Source organism: Rhineura floridana, chromosome 7 (genome assembly GCF_030035675.1).
Source record: "Rhineura floridana isolate rRhiFlo1 chromosome 7, rRhiFlo1.hap2, whole genome shotgun sequence".
NCBI classification, from domain to species: Eukaryota; Metazoa; Chordata; class Lepidosauria; order Squamata; family Rhineuridae; genus Rhineura; species Rhineura floridana.
This window is the reverse complement of record NC_084486.1, coordinates 76888117-76908784: the sequence shown is the minus strand read 5'-3', so window position 1 is coordinate 76908784 and position 20668 is coordinate 76888117.

The following is a 20668-nucleotide window of genomic DNA, read 5'->3' as shown; positions in this document are numbered from 1 at the left end:
GGGGTTACCCTTGAAAACGGTCCGGAAATTGCAGCTGATAAAGAATGCGGCGGCATGCTTGATTAAGAACAGCCATCGCTGTGATCATATCACTCCGGTGTTAGTAGATCTACACTGGTTACCAGTTGCCTACCGGGCCCAATTCAAGGTGTTGGTGTTGACCTTTAAAGCCCTACACAGTTTCGACCCAGTTTATCTGAAGGAGCACCTCCAGCATCATCAATTGTGCCGCCTGATAAGATCAGCCACACAAGGCCTCCTCTCGGTCCCACCAGTCAAAATTGCTAGACTGGTGCGGACCAGAGAGAGGGCATTTTCGATTGTGGCACCTGCCCTCTGGAATTCCCTTCCTTCCGATCTTCGCCATGCCCCCTCCCTGATGGGGTTCCGTCAAGCCTTGAAGACCTGGCTATTCAGGCAGGCCTATAGGATCTCTGGGGTGGACTAACTTTTATGCTGTTTTTAACTGGACGGGTGGTTTTTAGCTTAATTTGTTATTATGGTATTTTGATATTGTATTTTACTGTGTACTGTATGTCGCCTAGAGTGGCCGTTAACTTGGCTAGATAGGTGACTTATAAATAAAATTTATTATTATTATTATTACAGCTCTTTGCTAATACAGCGGTCTCAATTAGATGCAATTAGACTAAAGCCCCACTCATACGGTGCTATTTCCACTTTTACGGCGGTTTTCTGGCATCGTGCGCCATTCTATTCAATGGGTTCCACTTTACAGCGGTGTTCGTTTTACAGCGGGGGTCCGGAACGTAACCCGCCATATGAGTGGGGCCCTACTGTAGTATAAATGTAATAGAGTGTTGGACTAAAACCTGAAAGACCAGGGTTCAATTTTATACCTGCTTAAATGAACACAGTGGGGCTTACTTCTTAGTAAAATGAATAGGATTATATTAGTTACTACAGCTCAATGATACCTTTGCCTCGGTATAATTAACCATTACATATGTGAGACTGTGTGTCACAGCAAATATTATATTCAGGAATGTTATGTTTTATTTAAGCTATGCCTGACTTATTCCCTGGTATGTAGAAAAAACCTCCCTGACTTGGAGCAGTGTATTCAAATATGATGGATAATAGTCATTGGCTAAAGATTTCCAGAGTTTCTTTAAAAAAAAACCAAAAACCAGTCCTGTAAACTGTAAGCTCCTATTGCTCAGAGAAAAAGATATGGCAGGTGGGAAAAACAATAAGCCAAAATGTTAGAAAAAGGAGTCTTTCACACCATATGATAGCTTTTTTAAAGTAGCTTTTTGAAGATGTTTTGTTTTAATGTGTTTTAAACTTTGTTTTTTATGATGTTTTAATGTTTTTAGTGCTTTTGTTTGCCACCCTGGGCTCCTGGTTCTCATATTGTTTTGGAAATTGTGAATTTGATAAATTCTGCTTGAAATGCGAACTGAATCGAAATTCTCACCCATCCCTAAGTGGGGCTGGAAGTGTGCAACAACCCCACACATGCCCTACACACCCCAGGGCTCAGAGAGAAAATAAACATCTGGTCCTCTTGAACGTACTGCTAAGCTTTTTTGTTTTAATTAAATAATTAAAATAAGTTCATCCTATTGCTAATGGGAGTTAATTATCTTGCATAAGTCCACATCAAATATTCAGATACTTTAAATAAATAAATAAATTTTAAAGGTCCAGTCCAGCCCAGTCCATTCTTGGGGCAGTTTGCCACCACAAATCTCCTCTTCCTCCATGTCCAGTCCATGAAGAAATCAGATTCTCCCTCATCTCCCACACACTTATGATGGTAGCCAAAAGGTTTTTAGAAGCAGCTTGCCATCAATAATGTACTCTTCACCCCATCCTGACAATAAAAAAGCCCAGTCTGACCCATAAAGAAACCAAACTCTCCCCTAACCCGTGATACCAAACATTGTTTTACAGGCAGTTTGCCACAAAGAATCTCCTTGCCCCTCCATCCTGACAATAAAAAGGTCCACCCCACCCATGAAGAAATCAGAATCTCAACAACACCACCACCTGATGCCAGCCAAACATACTTTAGATGCAGTTTGCCATCAGGAATCTCCTTTCCTTTCACTCCTACAATAAGTAGGACCCAGTCTGCCCCCCCTCTCACACACAAGTTGCCACAGAGGAACTCTTCTGCACCCCAACAATAATAAAGGTCCAGTCTGGCCCATTAAGGAACCAGATTCCCCACCTACCATTACGATGCCAGCCAAATTTTGGGGGGCTGTTTACCAGCAAGAATCTCCTTTCCCATCTCTCCCCCATACAATAAATAGGGCCCAGTCCAGCCTATGAAGAAACCAGATTCTGCCCCCCAAACAGAGGTTTTTATTGTGATACCAAAACGTTTCGGTTTCCGCCTTCATCAGCTGCTAACATACAAATGCTGTTACCAAAGTGGCAGTTAAAGAGCTTTGAGGATGGAATGCTCAGAGTGGCTTCATTTGCAGAAGCTAAATAGTGGTGGTACTGTCCTCCAGGTTCAGGCCATGTGCTGCCAATGTGTCCAGAGAGTATATCCAAAAGTTCTCCCTTTTAGTCAGTGCTGCTGGATCTGTTGGCATCTCTATCACTGTTATAGAAAAGTCCAACAGGCTGTGACCCTCAATGTTGAAATGTTTTGTTTATATATATATAAAATGGAAGTCCTGAAGGTTCTGAGGGGACCCCTGCCCTCCCTAAGCCACTCCTACTAGAATTGATTGTTGTCATTACACTTGGAGACAAGGGTGGGACCATAGCAATGATTGTGATTGGTTGTGCAATCCAAAGATGATTGGCTAGAACAAAAGCGGGTAAGAAACAATTCTAGAATGTCTCTGAATGTGAGGTACTGTATTGAATATGAATGTAAGGAACAGAGAAAGGACAATGGGCTATAGGTTTGGGGTTTTAGGGTGGGCAGTGCCCTACCTGCCCTTAGTGAGGGGCCTCCATTAGAAAGGAGCATGAGATGCAGGAGGCCAGGGGGGAGATAGGTAGGAGGGGAAGAGAGGCCATTGTGTGGGAGGTTATGGGAAAGATTGGATACTGCTTGTTAGCATAATTGGGGATGTGACAGGTTGTGATCTGACTCAGAATCGACTAAACCAACTGTTGTTCTGAGTTCTTGTTATGAGAAAATAGTTGCCTTCTGAATCTCACTGGGGGACTTTAGCTCATTGCTAGTTGAAAGGTTTAAACCAGGGTTTTGAATCATGCCAAGAAACAAATGGGAAGCCAGTGGAGTTGTTTCAACACTGGTGAGATGCAGCTGCCTTATATGTTTGCACAGCTTCAGTTTGTTAAGACTGTTTCAGCTGTAGTCCAGCATTTCTAAAAGGCATTTTCTAGAGGCTCTCCAAAATACTCTGAATAGTGTACAGGAATGGGATGGTTGGGGTCTATATGGCAAAGGGCTGGGAGAGTGTTCAAAATGCTGAAGCCCTCACTTACTGCCAGTTGGAAGAGCCGATTACCAGCATTTTCTTCAAATGAACCTCAGACATTTTTGCAATGTTTCCAGCTGAAGAAAAAGCTGCTTATGTTTATAAAAATGATTTGTTCTACATTTTTCACATTTCTAAGCTTCCACCAACCCTTAAAACCAGGATGGCCAGAAACCTTTCTGCTTTGGGACAGAAGTGGGGAATCTCTGGATTCAAAATGGGGTTCTGTACTCTTTCACTCATGGTGACATTAGGGTTGTTCGCATGTTTAACTGAGCATAGGTACAAGCTGTCTCTACACAAGTACAAGTGTTTGTGGGAAAGATTTATTTATTTGTACAGTTCAGCTATGGTGTACGTGTGAATTGCTGCACAAGTGTACAGTTCAACTGTTTAGGCTTGTTCATATGTTACACTGAACACAGGTACAAGCTGTCTCTATACATGTGCAAGCATTCATGTGAAAGAATGTACATTTGTTGATTTGTACAGTTCAGCTATTGTGTACACAGACCATACACTTGTTGAATGCAAATGTGAACACCTCAAATTGATCACAGCCATATAAAGTTTTAGATCTATCACCCCATCCCCAACAGCTGATCTGTATATGAAGAGAAAAAATAAGGCTGATTGTGAGATGACCAGCATTCTCTTGGAATGAACTTTGATATACCCAGTTAAATAAATGGTTGTTTATTTAAAAGCAAACATAATTTTCTTCATTTTTCTCTTTCTGCATGTTTGATCCAGTTTTGTAGATTTTTTAAAAAACAACAACCCAAAGGGAGTTGTATAACTGAACAAGAATTTTATTTCTATTTTTGTCACTTCTTAGAGCTTTTCATGTGGGAAAGGAAGATGCTTTTTGAGAAAATGAATCCCTCAACCCACAAAACAGGCAGTTTTCTTTTATTGATATAACTTTGGCATGTGTAGGAAGCTGCAGAAAAGAATAAATCATGTCACTGCTGGGTATACTCACCACTTAGCAGTGAAATGAGGCTCAAGTACTGTTAGGCTTTTCTTAGTTTCTTTCTTATCTTTTGGGGAAGGGCCATAGCTGTTGATGGTGGCGGTTCTTGCGTGACACAGCATACGTTACTTTGGAGTTAAGTTGAGCAAGAAACTTCTCAGATGCATTATATCAGGTTAAGAGTCTTTATTAAGACATTAGGGCCAACAGGCTTAAGAGTAAATACATGTAGAGTTTCTTCAGTCACCCCCCTTCTGGTACATCTCTCTCCAAAGGTAAACACAGAAGACAACCTCTCAGTTCAGAGGCAATATACAGAAGACACAACTTACAGACTCTGTTAGAACTTTCCCAGTTGCTATCTCTCGTTACCATGACAACCGCTGGCCTTGGATGTCTGCTCTCTCTCAGGCCAGGAGATAACAGTTACTTCTCCAAACTTGCAGGCTTTATGGAAAACAACTAGAGACAGTAATGCCTATGGGTCAACAGCCCAACATATTCCCCTTTTTCCATCAAGACTGCAAAGCTTTCCATTACATCTATAACTTTTCCATTTCAGCAATACATTTCTACAATACAAAGGTAATACATTTCAATACATTGCATCATACAGATCCAAATTACATCTCAGTACATTGCAGTACATTTCAGAACATCTCTGTACATTTAGCCAGAACTTTATTCAATCAAATTTCGGCTGAACACAAGTCAAATACAGTGTCTAAGGATCCATTTCAACTTGTTTATGCATACCTGGGCTGGTAATTACCCCCACAGTAAATCTTTCAGGCGGTTTCCCTATGTTTGATCTTGTAGAACGTCTTAAAGGCACTAGGGCTTCTGCTCTCTCTGCCCCCCCATTTGTGCTTGTGCTTGGCACAGCGTGCCCAGGATCCTCCATTTCTTCAGCCTTACGTTTCTTCAATCTTCGTTTCCCACAAATGAGTTCATTTAATGCATCCCTAAGTGGAATTTGTGTGCCTTCCACTTTTATGTCAAGATCTGGTTTAAATGTTTGCGCTTGTGTTTGTGCTTGTGTGTCACTTGACCCTGTGAGAATGAATGTTTGCCTTTGATCCCAAGGCTTCTCTGCAACTTTAATGCTTCTGCTCAGGATTAATTGCTGTGTTTCAGCCCAACAATAGCTCAGTGGTAGATCACATATTTTGTGTGCCAGAGATCCCAGGTCCAGTCCCCGGCATATTCAGTTAGGGCCGGGGATATGCTCTTTCTGAAATCCCTGAAGGTTGATACCAGTCAGTGTAGGTCAGGACTAGGGAACTAGATCTTGCTGGCTGGCCAGGTCCAGAATTCCCCCACCCCCTGCAAGCCACTTTCACAGGTGGACAGGGCTGCCCACATCAAATGACATCAGGTGACCCTTCCATTCTTCCTCTGCAGGTGCGGCTTCATGTTACCTTTTTACTTTGCAGCCCAGCTTGAATTCAAGCACTGGCTGCAAAGGAAGAATCATCCTTTGCAAGCATGGATTGGATTCAAGCTGGGCTGCAAAGGAAGGAAGGACACTCCTGATCATTCTTTTCCAGCTGTAATTCAGCACATTTTGACGTTGGCACACCTTTCTGTCACCACAGAAAGTGCGGAATTCTGCCAGCAGCAGCAAAGGCAGCATTAAGAGCACCTTTCTGATTCTTCCTTTTCAGTCTGGCCCTGCAGATTTACCTGTCCCAAGTGTGACATTACATGACATCAGGTGATGGATGGGGGGGGAGGCCTAGCAGTCCTAATTAGGTCTGCAGGCTAGACGTTGTCCTCTGCTGGTGTAGGCAGTACTGAGTGAGATGGATCAATGGTACAAGGCAGTTTGCTAGGGTCCTACGGTGGCAAATAATCATGAAAAGAGAGTAAAGAATAATCAAACTGACAATTGCTCCTGTAATAACCAACAATTAGTGAGCTGCTCTGCAAATGACCTTTGAATACTGAGCATTGATTATTGGTAGTGATATATTATATTACAAATATTTGATGACTGATTACTAACAAAATGTGATAATTAGATATAAAAAATTCACAAAAAGTATCTGTTTATTAATTATAAAAATAAGCCCAAAGGATAATTGAACAGTATTAGATTATACAGCCACAAGAGTGGTATACTATAGCCAGTGTGGATTTTTTACATTCCGCAATGTTAAATTGAAAATACCCCCATGCAATTCTGATGCTTCCCATAAGCTCATTTCAAAATAAAACCTTACAAAACTTATAGTCCTGAACTCAGAAACACTTGCTTAACAACCCTCTCAATTTTCATGGTGATACACAGAACAGTCAGAGAGAATAGACAGTTCAAAGTGTAAAGAGAGAGAAAAAAAACCCAGAGCGCTTTTGAACTTTTTTCCCTGAGAGTTCTCATAATCTGTTGAAATTCATTAAAAATCAGCTATGTTCACAGAGTACCTGTAATCCTAATACTGACCTTGCCCCATACTCTGACCTTCATCTTCTGCAGTTTAAAAGTTAAAAAATGCCTGGCTGATCTTTAATTAATTTAAGAAATTTTGACTGGAACCCTATGTGGGGCATGCTCAGTAAGAACCGTCAGTGTTCTAAAAGCCTCACAGCTGCTGAGCTTGGCTAATCAGGGGGCCACACCCACACCAGACTTTGATTTCAAGTGAGACAGTCATGGCTTCCCTCAGAGAATCCTGGGAAGTGTAGTTTGTGAAGGGTGCTGAGCGGAGACTCCTATTCCACTGGCAGAGCTCCAGTGGCCAGACTGGTTTAACAGTCAGCCACTATGATTGAAGGTCTGTGAGAGGAACAGGGCGTCTCCTAGCAACTCTCAGCACCCTTCACTAATTACACTTCCCAGGATTCTTTGAGAGAAGCCATGACTCTCCAAAGTGAAATAAAGGCCTGCTGTGGATGTGGCCAGGGACAGTTTTGGTTTAAATTTGGGTGGGAGGCTACATGTGCCTGCTGTAGAATAAAAAGGTGGGGGAAACACTGAAAAGCAATGATACTGTTCACAATGTTTTCCTTTTGGAAAGGGAAGGGTTTTCCTCTCTGCCCAGTGCCCACCCACCCAATCTCCTCCCCTCCCTGCCCCTTCCCCAGGTCAGTGTTGGACTAGGACCTGGGAGACCAGAGTTTGAATCCCCACACAGCCATGAAGCTGACTGGGTGATCTTGGGCCAGTCACTGCCTCTCAGCCTCAGAGGAAGGCAATGGTAAAATGACCTCTGAATACCATTTACCATGAAAACCCTATTCAAAGTGTTGCCATAAGTTCAGTTGACTTGAAGGCAGTCCATTTCCATTTTCAAACATGATTGCACAGAAATAAATCCCATTGAACTCAAAAAGTATGCAAATGTTCAAACTAGGGTTGCCAGGCCCAGCCTCCAACATGTCTTCTATATCTTTAAAAGTTGTGCAGGGGGAAGGGAGAATTTCACCTTGTGGTTTTTCCCATTACAGTGTTGCAAGAAACCTGTACTTGGCTGAATTTTCTCTTCCCTTAAAGGTACAGAATCATTCTCAGGCCCTGAACCTGGCAACTCTAGATCAAACCTACCCTCCCTTCTCCCTCCTATCCCCTCCCTCTTGCCCCTTCCTTCCCCCTTTCTTTGTCCCTCCCTCCCCATCCCCTTCCAATTCCCTCCTTCCCCTTCCTCTCCCTCCCCTTCCGTCTCCCCTTCCACCTCCCCATGGGCAGTTTTACCTATCAAGCATGATTGCACGGAAGTAAATACCATTGAACTCTATAAGCATGCAAATGATCAAACCTGCCCTCCCTTCCCCCTTCCTTTGCCCCCTTCAATATGCTCCATCCTCTTCCCCCTCCCCCTCCTACTCCCCCATGGTCAGTTTTTCCTATCCTAACCATGATGACATAGGAGTAAATCCCATTGAACTCAATAAGCATGCAAATGATCAGACCTGCTTTCCCCCTCCTTCCCCTCTCCTCTCCCTTCCTCCCCCCTCTTCTTTCTTCCCTGCCCTCTCCAGCCCTCCCTCTCTTCCCCCGGTCAGTTTTATCTATCCTAAGCATGACTGCACAGGAGTAAATTGCACTGAACTCAATAAACATGCAAATAATCAAACCTGTCCTCCTCCCCTCCCCCTCCTGCCTGCTCCCATCCCAGTCCTCCCCTCTGCCTTTCCTCCCCTCCCTCCTCCTCTTCCTCCTCCTCCCCTCCCCATCCCCTGTGGTCAGTTTCACCTATCCTAAGCATGATTGCAGGGGAGTTAATCCCATTGAACTCAATAAACATACAAATGATCAATCCATTCTCAGCAAGCTTGCACAGGATCCCATTTCTTACCTCCCGGTTTAAAAAGCAGGGAAATTCACTAATAGGCAAAAAACCTTGCGGTTTAAGAATGTACCTATAGCCCACAGATATTTCTATCCAACATTAAAAAGCAGGGAAATTGGGCAGCTATAGTGAATGCACCAGGGGAGCAGGAGACCTGACCTCCTCTCTGAGATATTGTACTGCCCTACAAATGTGTCAAAATGCAAACATAATTTGGGTTGGTCATTCACAGTCCAATTCACTTGCTGTGTAGCTTGGAATAATTTGGTGACATGTGCCTCTGAGCATATGGTGAGTGGTGGCAACACCTGCAATCAGCCCAAATAATAGAAAGAAGACATGTGCTGTGCTGATCTTGTTTTAGCAGGGAGGAAGCAACATTATTAAGACAGTTGATATAGTTCAGATGGTCACTTTAAATATGTCTGATTTCCTTTGCAATTTTAGTGAAGTTTCCAATAGGAAATCATTTTCTTTTGTTTCTATTTCTGTGAATATGTGAAGTACAGCAACACTTTGCAAAATTTACATCAAAAAAACTCCAAACATAATTGTGGAATAATGGCACTGACTTCTGCAAAATAGTCTCCAGTGGACCTCAGGAGTGTCTCAATTTGAAGTAGCAACATATTGTAATCAGTCTGATTTTACATCAAACTGCAGTTTCAGATTCAACTGTTAATGCACTCAAAATAGAAATAGAACATATCCAACAATTTGAAATACAAAAGGCTGTCTTCACCTTCATATGACATTGATCAATAAAAAGGCTTTGAAATTAATAAAAATAAATTTGACACAGATTTGACACAGAATGAGGGAAATAAAATTTTCTAGTTTAGATTCTCTGTATAAACATTAGTAACACAGAAAAGAAGCAAAATAAGAACACCAACAAACATACAAAAGTATTATTCTCCATCTTTGGAGATGGCAGGTATTGCCACCACTCACCATATGCTCAGAGGCACATGTTACCAAATTCTTCCAAGCTACAAAGCAAACAAAAGCAAACAAAAGCACAAAAACACTCTAAAACATAAAACAAACTTTAAAATATATTACAACAAAACATCCTTAAAAACATTAAAACAAAACATCTTTAAAAACACCTTTTAAGCTTTAAAAACATCTTTAAAAAAAGCTTTAAAAACATATTAACAATAATTCCAACACAGACACAGACTGGGATAAGGTCTCTACTTAAAAGGCTTGTTGAGAGACGAAGGTCTTCAGTAGGCGCCAAAAAGTTAACAGAGATGGTGCCTGTCTAATATTTAAAGTGAAATTCCAAAGGGTTGGTGCCACTACACTGAAGGTCCGCTTCCTATTTTGTGTGGAATGGACCTCCTGATCAGATGGTATCTGCAGGAGGCCCTCACCTGCAGAGCGCAGTGATTGACTGAGCATATAAGAGGTAAGATGGTCTTTCAGGTATCCTGGTCCCAAGCTTTGAACACCAAAACAAGCACCTTGAAGTTAGCCCAGTAGCTAATATGTAGCCAGTGCAATTCATTCGGCAGCGGGGTGACATGTTGGCAATACCCTGTCCCACTGAGCAGTCTCACTGCCACATTTTGCACCAGCTGCAGCTTCCGGACCAACATCAGAGGCAGCCCCATACAGAGCACATTACAATAGTGGTCAATAGTGGTCAGGCTATTCCGGTCCAGAAATTGCCGCAGATGTCTTACCAGCCACAGTTGGTAAAAGGCACTCCTAGCCTTCGTTTATTTCAGGAAAGAAAAGATGGCAGATTGATGTAAAAGCAGATTTTGTTTATTATTGTTTATTGGAATGATAAATGTAGCTATGCAAACCCATATGTGATGTTTTCCAACTGCTGACTAACACTTTGTTAACAATGATAAAAATGTATTTTAAAAGGGAAAACAGTAAAAATGAGCGTGAAACAAACAATTAGCAGAACTGTGGATCACATGTTCATCAAACAGCTGAAATGCTGACCAGATATTGCAGAGGGGTTTTCCTCCTTTCATGCTCAGAATAGCTTTTGAGCGTGAGTTGCTTCAGGGTAGCTGTTATTCTGTTATTGTGAGCAACATATGGCAAGTGAACTGTATGCAGTCTTTAAGGCTCTTGTTTTAGGTCCATGTGCTCCTGTTGGAAATGTGAGGCTTCAGGCTGTAGGGGGTTCCCTCAAAGGGTCCAGAATCCCAAGGTAGAGATAAACCTCTAGTTGTTTTTCAGATCTTACGTTTTACACACATAGTTTTATTATTCTTCAGTTATAATGGTGCTGTGTCTACCAGGGTTGGGGAACCTGTGGCTCTCCAGGATTTCAGACAGAACAATTTCCCAATCCTACTTAGAGATGCTGGGGATTGAACCTGGTATCTTTTGCATGCATAACATGTGCTCTACCACTGTGCTATGGCTTTATTCCAAGTAACTCCACCATCTATGTATAAACAACACACTCATACATATAATACAATTATCCTATAGATGCACCCCACTTATCTTCTGTATTGATCTGTGGGTCGTGCTTATCTGTCAGAATAGCAGACAGTTGTGAGTATCAATTATCTCAAAAATACAGGGAAGTAACTAAATCAAATGAAAATGAAATGAAACACAAGCTGCTTGCTAAACTATCCTCTAACACAGGTGTGAATAACCAGATATTGGACTCCAACTCCTCTCAACCCCAGCCAGCATGGCCAATGGCCAGGGATGATGGTGTAAGAAAGATGAACCCCATTGTTCTTAATAAGGCTAATGTCTGGTTAGATTTGATCTATGTATAGTATGTATATTGATATAGTGCTGGTAATCATTAAGCCTATTAAGTCAGTATTAGGGACAATTATTTTTATAATAAATTCCTTAATCTATTTCTTGTGTTCAGTGGTTCTGTCCAAAGGCTAGCCCACCCTCATGAACCTAGACTGTGATAGCTGAAGGACTATCTTTAGTCAGATCTTATAATTAAATTGGGATAAGACCTTTAGAGAAATTAGTCCTAAAAATAATTCCTTCATAATGGCGAGCCAGCCATTATATGGACCATTGGAATATCATTTGCTGAGATCAACAGAACAATTATATGGACAGTGTTATTGGAATTTAGATGACAGACACATGGCATGGAGCTCAGAGCAATGCTATGGAAGGTGTACCAGGAAAATCAACAGAAATAATAAAGGTGGAGGGCTAGGGGAAAAGAAATTATCCACGCTCAAAAGGCTTATGGTCCCCACTGTTGTCCCACATACCACCATGGTTTCTACTTCCTGCGTGATTGCACATGGAAAAGAGAGGAAGAGACTCTTCTATGGCACAGTTGCTGTATGGCAAAAGAAGAACAATGACACCTGTATTCACTGAATCCAGCTGCACTGAACTGTTGCTTATGTGAGCAAAAGTCCTTGAACCATCCTTGCTCCATTGCTACAAAGAAGAAATGCGGTATGAGCTTTGCTGTTTGAAAATTGGTTTTGATTGGGCTGGTAAAACTGTTACAAAATTCACTGTTATGATATCAACTCCCAAATCTGTAAGAACTGCAACTTCAGCTATCGCCATCCAGAAATGGACTTTGATAACCTGTCATGAGTATCCCAGATAGCCCCAACAGAACAAACGAAGAACATATGAAGATACCTAAAGATTTTACTTATATATAGGGTTAATAATTGGTTGAGTATTATTTTGGTTCAGCTTTTGCTTATGAAACGTGCAAATGAGAGGAAATAAATTCAAACATATTCAAGATAAGGTTTCATAAGGTTTGGGAATATTTGGAACCTGACAAGGGGGGTGTAATTAATTTATATGTATCACAGGCAATGTTATAGAACAAGTGTGTGACCTTCCTTGTTGACAAGTCGATCACAAGGGGAAGAATTATGTAAGAGAGTTTTTCAGGCTAATGTCTGGTTAGATATGATCAAGGAATACTGGGTAAAAATGGCTGTTTGCTTGCAAGAGAAAAAGCTGAATTTTTCAGCTTTTAGGCTGCTTCAAGGCTTAAAAGGAGAAGTGAGAGAAGACCAAGTACCCAAAATAAACTAGATGGGTGGCAACATCCTAGTATGGTGAGTGAAAGAACATGGGCTAACATGGGCTAGCAGCAGCGAACATGTTAACCACAAGTACCACAAGAACAGGGAAGGAGGGTTTCATGCTGACTACAAGGAGCACTCCCATAGGGAAGATCTCAGGGGTAGGTCAAGGTAACCAATAAGATAATTAGAAGGTCCCCTCATTGGTGCTGAACCAATAAGGAAGTTCACCTCATTGGTGATGCTACAGTGCATTTGGAAAAGGCAATTGGGAAGGATATTTAATGGAGTGCAGGGGAAATAATGGGGGTCTTCTCTTCAGAATCTGAGAGGTCCCACCTCCAGGGATGTAAAATGTCTTCACATGGGGTTCTGTCATTCTAAGACATTCTGGATTGTGTGAGTATGTATATTGATCTAGTGCTGGTAATCTTTAAACTTATTAATTCTGTATTAAGGACAATTCTTTTTATAATAAATTCTTAAATCTATTTCTGGTGTCCAGTGGTTCCATCCAAAGGCTAGCCTAGACTGTGATAGCTGAAGGACTATCTGCAGCCAGATTTTATAATTAAATTGGGACAACAACTTTAGAGAAATTAGACTTAAAAATAATTCCTTCAGTGGGAGTTATAGTTCAACAATGGGATGGCCGCAGCTTCCCCAGTCATGCTGTACACAATGGTTGACTATGGGTGGTAGTGATGTTGCAAGCAGACCATGGATAATATCTTCTTGTTGCCAATGCTTCATCTATATTCCTACAAAATGCGTGTAAAGAAGATCTACCATGTTGTGACTCTGGTGTGAAGGAGTTCTCACAGAGTTTTTTCTTTGTTCCTAATCCTTGAATGCTCCTCCCTGCCATTAAGACCAGCTAAGGGAACACATACAGCTGTTATTCCGTCATGTTGCCCATCCACATGATCTTTAAACCACTTTCACAGTTCTTCTCTTGCAGCATTTAGAATTTCAGCTCTTTCCTCATTGCATACCTACTGTATGTTGCTTCTGAGTGCCTGAGCCCCATGTAGTTCTGTAAATGGTAGGAGACCATATCCTGGCAATCTTCACTATGTACCTTTTTGCCTCCTTTACTTCCTAATCCACCTTTATGGTGCATAGATTTTTTTTTTTATAGTGTGAGTTGAGAAATATCATTTGCAGTGCACAGGCATGAAGACAAGGACCTGTTGAAAACTTTCATATGTATAACCAGCAGAGACTGGTGGCCCTGATGTCAGTGGGGCAGTGAATGCACTTTGTGTTTTAGTCTGAACATTCAAGGAACTGTCCAAGGTGCATGGCACCTTGGACAGCTCCTTGAAAGTTTGGACTAAAACACAGAGTGCATTCACTGCCCCACTGACATCAGGGCCACCAGTCTCCACTGTGTATTACAGAGATCCCCTTCAGCTGCACACATGCAGAAAGTCCTTTATCTCTGGGTGGGGATTACTTTCAGTAGACTGCACTGGAAGTACAGAAGCCCTGAGAGAAAGCTGATCGCTTTGTGCACAGAGGATGAAGGATGGCATTATCATTAAACTTTTAATGCTTTTTTTTTTTTACAATTTGTGGATATGATTGTCAATTTGCCCATAAAGCACAATGTAGGGGAAATTGAATGTGGAAGCCCTTCATTTCCATAGGCCATCTCTCACACATCAGTCATGCAGTAAAAGGGATGGCTGAGAGGTGTCAGCTTTCAGTTTTGATGGGAAAGAACAATTCACTTCCTGGAAACTGAAGAGTGCTTGGAGGCAGACAATTGAGGTGTCTACCAGCTGTTTCTAGAATGTCCTATTGTTGGTTACTTTGGAACAGGATCTGGAGTGCAAACAGATGGTATGGGCCCATTTGATTAGAGAAAACAATGCAATTATTTGAAATACATAATCAACCAAAACATTTTGCATCTGAAAAACTGATGTTTATTAAGTAGGGATGCCAATTAAAATTCATAATGGAGGAAATGGTTGCATCACTGCTATAGTGTCCATTCATTTTGGAAGGAAGGAACTTGCCCAGTTTAAAAACTGAAGTTTTTAATGAAATAGTCATTGCACATCTGTTGTGCCACTAATCACAACCCACCTAGGAACACTTTTGCTATGTAGTTTGTACATAAAGGTGAAATTCAGCTTTAATTGAAAACAAAAGCTTGCAACATGACAGAATAACAGCTGTATATGTTCCCTTGGCTAGTCTTAAAAGATGCATGTAATATTGTCTTGGAACGTACTTCCACCACTAAATTTGGTAAATCTCCTCCTTGCTCCAGTTCTAAAAGCTGGGCCAAAGGCAGCTTTTCTATGCCTATAATTTGACACTGGCATTCAGAGATTAAAGAAATGATGTGCGGTTGTCATGGCATTGTTCCTCATTAATGAATTCAAAGACATGGCCAAGCTACAGCTTCTGTATTTTGCCCTTTCATTGCCCTGTCATGTTTTATGGTGGCTTCGGCATGCAAAACTTTGGTTCTTATGTATTCTTTTCTTTGTGGCCAGTGGCTCCTGTAGAATAACGTGAAGAAACAGTGAACAAATGACCTTATGCAGTTTTGCATACACATAGGCCCCACCAGCACTATACATTTAAAGCAGTATTGCACCACTTTATACAGTCACAGCTTCACCCAAAGTATCCTGGGAGCTGTAATTTGTTAAGGATACTGAGGGTTGTTAGGAGGCCCATATTTCCCTCACAGAGCTCCAGTTCCCAGTGTTCCCTGGGAAGAGAGATTGATAAACCATTCTGAGAATTGTAGCTTTGTGAGGGGAATAGGGGTCCTACCAACTCTCAGCACCCTTAGCAAACTACAGTTCCCAGGATTCTTTGGGTGAAGCCATGACTGTTTAAAGTGGTATAATGCTGCTTTAAATGAATAATGCAGATGCGGCCTTACTTTGACAGGACCACCTTAGTGTTAACTATTACTGCCAAAATTCTGTACCAGTCCAGTATCTGAGCTACTGTGTATGTTATTTAGTAAAGCAACAAAGCCTTAGGAATAAAATGTAATTCACTGAAATTTCTAGGTACTGTGGCTTTTTACCTTCAGATTGTTACTCAACTGCTAGCTTCCTCTAGTGTTCACAAAAATGTTTTCATCACTAGATGTGTGCAACATATGATATGGGAGTCACATATGGGAGTTGTAGTCCATATCTTCTGGAGGGCACCAGGTTGGGAAAGAGTGCTTTAGACATTCAAAGAGTAATGAAAAGTTGAAATATTTCAAGGCTTGATAATATATCATAAACCAACACGAGTTATTTTGGAATGGGCATGTCATTACAGAAAGATTGAATGGAACTGAATAATAGCAGGCTTCCCTTTCCCAGTATTTTTCAGTCACAAGTAGTGTCAGTTGATTAATTAGCAGGGCTCACAGTCTAAGACATCTTGCAATGTTTGAGGAAACAATGACAGCTAGAACTCATAAGGGATTGTCAATAATGTGTGACTTGTGGCAACGGGATTATAGCAAGCTCTGATTACATAAAGAAATGGAGGAAAGGGATAGGCTGGCCAGTTTCAGCAGAGACCTGGAAATATGTGTCTCAATATCATTTAAAACTATTATAAGGTTATTTAGATGCTACCATTTCAGCCCTTGGAGGATTCTGTCCTGAAATTGGTATTTGCTGCAGAAACAATGACAGAGGGGATGTATATATATTTCCACACATTAAATGCAATTACCCCAACATAATGAAATTTTACAGAAATGTTATTAAACTTATGAAAGCTGTTTCAGGGGTGTCAATACCACAGATCCTGTGGTGGTATTATTAGGTTATCTGAAACATCATGTTGAAAGAAAAATGCTCTTGAGTTAATTTGCAGTCATTTAGCAGGTACAATATTGTAGCACAATATTGAAAAAAAGAGAAAAAAAGCCCTCCAATTGATCATTATTTGAACAAGGTTTGGGACATGGTTATTTTGTAAATAAACCTTGTTGGCACTTAGCTGGTGCTTCATATATGGGAAGTCCCCATGTTAAAGCTGACATATTAAAGACGGAAGGTTGAACTTCATGGACACGTTATCAGAACGGCATAAATTGATTCCTCTTTGTGAAGTTTAGATTACTCTGCTACTGCTTGCAATCTTCTGATTTAGGCAGGCATTGTATTTTCAGACAATGATTTTGTAAGAAAAGAATAAAATTAAAATATTATTAAAAAGAGCTCTCCCCTAAGAATTGTGATAAAAGTTATAAAAACCCACCTTTCCAAATATGTGGAGACACAAATTTGATATAGTTGCATTTAATCATTCTCTACTTCCATAATGATGTGGAGGAGTGAAAATTTTGCAAAGGAGATGTATTTGATATTTTCCTTGAAATGCTAGACCAAAAGACAAGAAAAGAAAGACAGAAATTTCACCTCTCACCTCTTCTTTGAGAGCATTATCTTATAATTTAATAGCAAACTCATTCTCCAACTACTGATGCTTATGTAACCAAAATGCAATCAGCCATGCACAACTTTGGGGGAGACCAACCTTTGCAGATTTTTTTTTTTAAAAAGCTATATGCATCCCTCTGAAATAGAACCCCAAACAGCTGAATGTGGATGGAGTGTGCTCAGCAGTCATGGAACTCTGTTAGGAGAAAAACAGAAAACAGGGTAGAAGAGGGAATGGAATGGAGGATGATGGAGGAGAGCATGGCTGACTGATACAGTGAACAGGCACATTCCACTTTGCAACATTTTGTTGTAAGTCCTGCTTGTTCCCTCTATTTACAATGTGCAGGTGGGAGTGCCATTACCTATGTTGCCAACACAATACCGTCCCGCGCAAGGGGGAGGAGCCATCACGCTAGATGATACCCAAGGTGTGCAGAAGTAGAAAATGAGAGGGGGACCTGTGGCCCCTCAGATGTTGTTGGGCTCCAGCTTCTATTACCCCTGAGCACTGGCCATGCAGTCAGGGCTGATGGGGAGCTGGGCTCCAACAATATCTGAAGGGCCACAGATTCCCAACCCCTGGCATAAAAAAAAAATTATAGAAAAGAATGCTTGGGGGGGATCCACCCAACAGCCCAATAACAATGGAGCATACTCAGTGCTCATGGAATTCTAAGTGAATATTGGGATGGATGGACTGAAAACTGGGTGGGAAGAGGAATGGAGTGGAGCAGGGCATGGCTGGTGACTGAAACAACGAACAGGAGCACCCTGCATGGCAACATCTTGTTTTCTTTTTGCAGTACCCACTTGTCTTTTTTATTCATAAATTCTGTTATTTGCTTGCTTCCTGTTTCCTATTCTCTCCTTGATCTTGTATACTGTACTTAAAAGCTGTTCCAATAGCTGACATCCTAGTTGTTGTAAAGGAAAGAACTCTTCGGCAATATTAATAAAACCCTTGTGCAATTTGATGTAAATGATAGCCTTACTATCCCTTGAAGAATTGTCTCTTATCGCTGCCTTTAAAGAGCAATGGTGCTCTGTGATATTTCCTCCTGACTGATTAATTGTTTCAAATTTAAATCTGGATAAATCTGGCATGACATTAGTTTAATTAACATATAGAAGAGGCTAGCAGTCAAATCCTAAATGGAGCTAGACAAATGGAAAATGAGCTTATTGACAGACATTCTGCAGTTCCAATGGGCATACATACACATTTTCCTTAATAGCCTGGATTCCTTATGATTCACTCTTTGCAATGAAGTATTTTGTAGGAAGTCAGAGGCCAGCACAGACACAGCATGGTAGATCCATCATTGGATCTTCTGAGTTTAAAGCAATGTGGGGGGCTCCAATTATGATCAGTTCAGAGGCATAGCAGGAGGGCATGCTTAACTATGTCTTCCATATGATTTTTAAAATATCTTAATTGCCCCCTAACATTGCTATTAGTGTCACTTGGGGAAAAATACTGGTGCTTGTATTCCCCCTCCCCCACTGTGTGTGTGTGTGTGTGTGTGTGTGTGTGTGTGTGTGTGTGTGAGAGAGAGAGAGAGAGAGAGAGAGAGAGAGAAAATTTATATTGGAAAAATGGCAGAGAAGGAAAGGGTTGAACAACTCTTTCCCCAAGAACCACCACTCCCATCAAAATCACAGCTGTTTCTGAACTATGTTAATGTAATAAAGAACACTGTTGAGAGATACAGGCTGCTTCTACACTGGGCATTTACTGTGGAATAGCTATACTTTGTTCACCCACTTTTAATGGAACATCTGTATGATGTTGTGAACAAAGCATCCTGCTCCCATGTTTTCCCTGTTAAATGTCTGTCCCCCCCAACTCAGAAAAGTTGGCTTTTTAAAAAAGCACAATGGCATTGTTGCACAAATTTCCCATTGCACAGCTGTTCAACAGGTTGTTTAGCCAGTTATGGCCTGTATATATTACTCTGTTTCTTCTCTATAGCCCTCTCTTGGGACCCATTGGTGAAGGACAGGCATCATCATCATCATCAACAACAATCTCTATTACTTTAATTCTTCCTTTTCCAAATAGCATTGCCTTGGGTTCCAGAGGTCTGGAAGTCTGGTTCCAGAAGTCTATTCCATTTGCAGCTTAAAGCACAACAACAAAGATTGGGAGTTGCTAGGTTGTCAACACCTTGAAGCATCCACAATCACAGATCTTCATATTATATCTGTTTTGACCCTGAGAGCGTTGAGCTCCCATTTCCAAGTGGACTGGAGTTCAGGGGTTAGGTGAAAAATGTCTAAACATTGCATCAACTTGCAGATAGGATAATGAGCTAATATTTGGGAGAACATTGATTTGATGATGCCATTTCTGCTCCTGTCTTTTTGTGTCACACTGTGCAAGTCCCCTTTGGGGCAGCCGACATGTTTTATGTCCTTATGTGGAGGCACCTTTAAACAGCAGTGGGTAGCAGCTCACTAGGTGGATTGTATCACAAGGATATGGAGAGCCTGCTTGGAGAGTTAATCTCAGAGGGAAAAAGTGTTCTGCTTTAGGGAGGCCTGCTTTAAATTATTTACCAGGTAAATTCACTTTTGTCTCTCTGCAGATATCCAGTTATTTATATTCCTTTCCTAACTTCCACCAAGAGATCAGTGCATAATATCATTTCATTATCTTCTCAATAACTCTCTAACATAAATTAGCTGAGGCCATGAGATGCACACTTGCTGTGGCTACCCAGTGAGTTTCCTGGCTGGGCAGAGACTAGAATATCAGCATCTTATGTACGACACATTCACCTGGCTTGCACATCACTTTAAACCACAGTTGAACAAAATGATGGTTTAAAACTGAACATGAAGTGCATGGGGCTAAAATTGCAGCTGTTACTCACCACTCCTACTGCCCCTGTACTGCTATGAGCTAAGCTATGGTTTGACTCAGTGTTGTGTCTGAACCTGGACTCATGGTTTATTTTTCTCCAAGCAAGTCACAAGCTATAACCAAGATTTGTTCTTGGCTTACCATCGCAGTTTGTTTGGGGGAAACAAAGCATGAGCCTGGATTCAAGTAATGCTAATCCAAACCACGGCTTAGTTCCCAGAAGTACAGCAGAAGCAGGAGCAGAAGAGGAGCAAAGTGCCCACAATTTTGGTTTAAAACAGCATGCAAATGAGGCATTTCTGTACTACACTACACTACCTCCTCCCCTCAAACAATCCTTTAAACCTTTCTTGTTTCAGTGCCTACTCATTGCACTTCTTCTATATCCCTCCTTCTGCAAATTGTAGCTGTGGTGAATCCAAAGGCACACTCTAAAACATTGGCCACTCTTGTACATAATGGAAATTTAACTGTGTTTTGTTTTATTCAGAGCACTTCATAGAGAATACAAACATAAATCATATCTGATTACAAGTCACTGAACTCAATACCAATGTCATATTATTGACCAAGTGAGCAGATCAGCAAGAAATATTATTGGTCCATAATAATAATAATAATAATAATAATAATAATAATAAT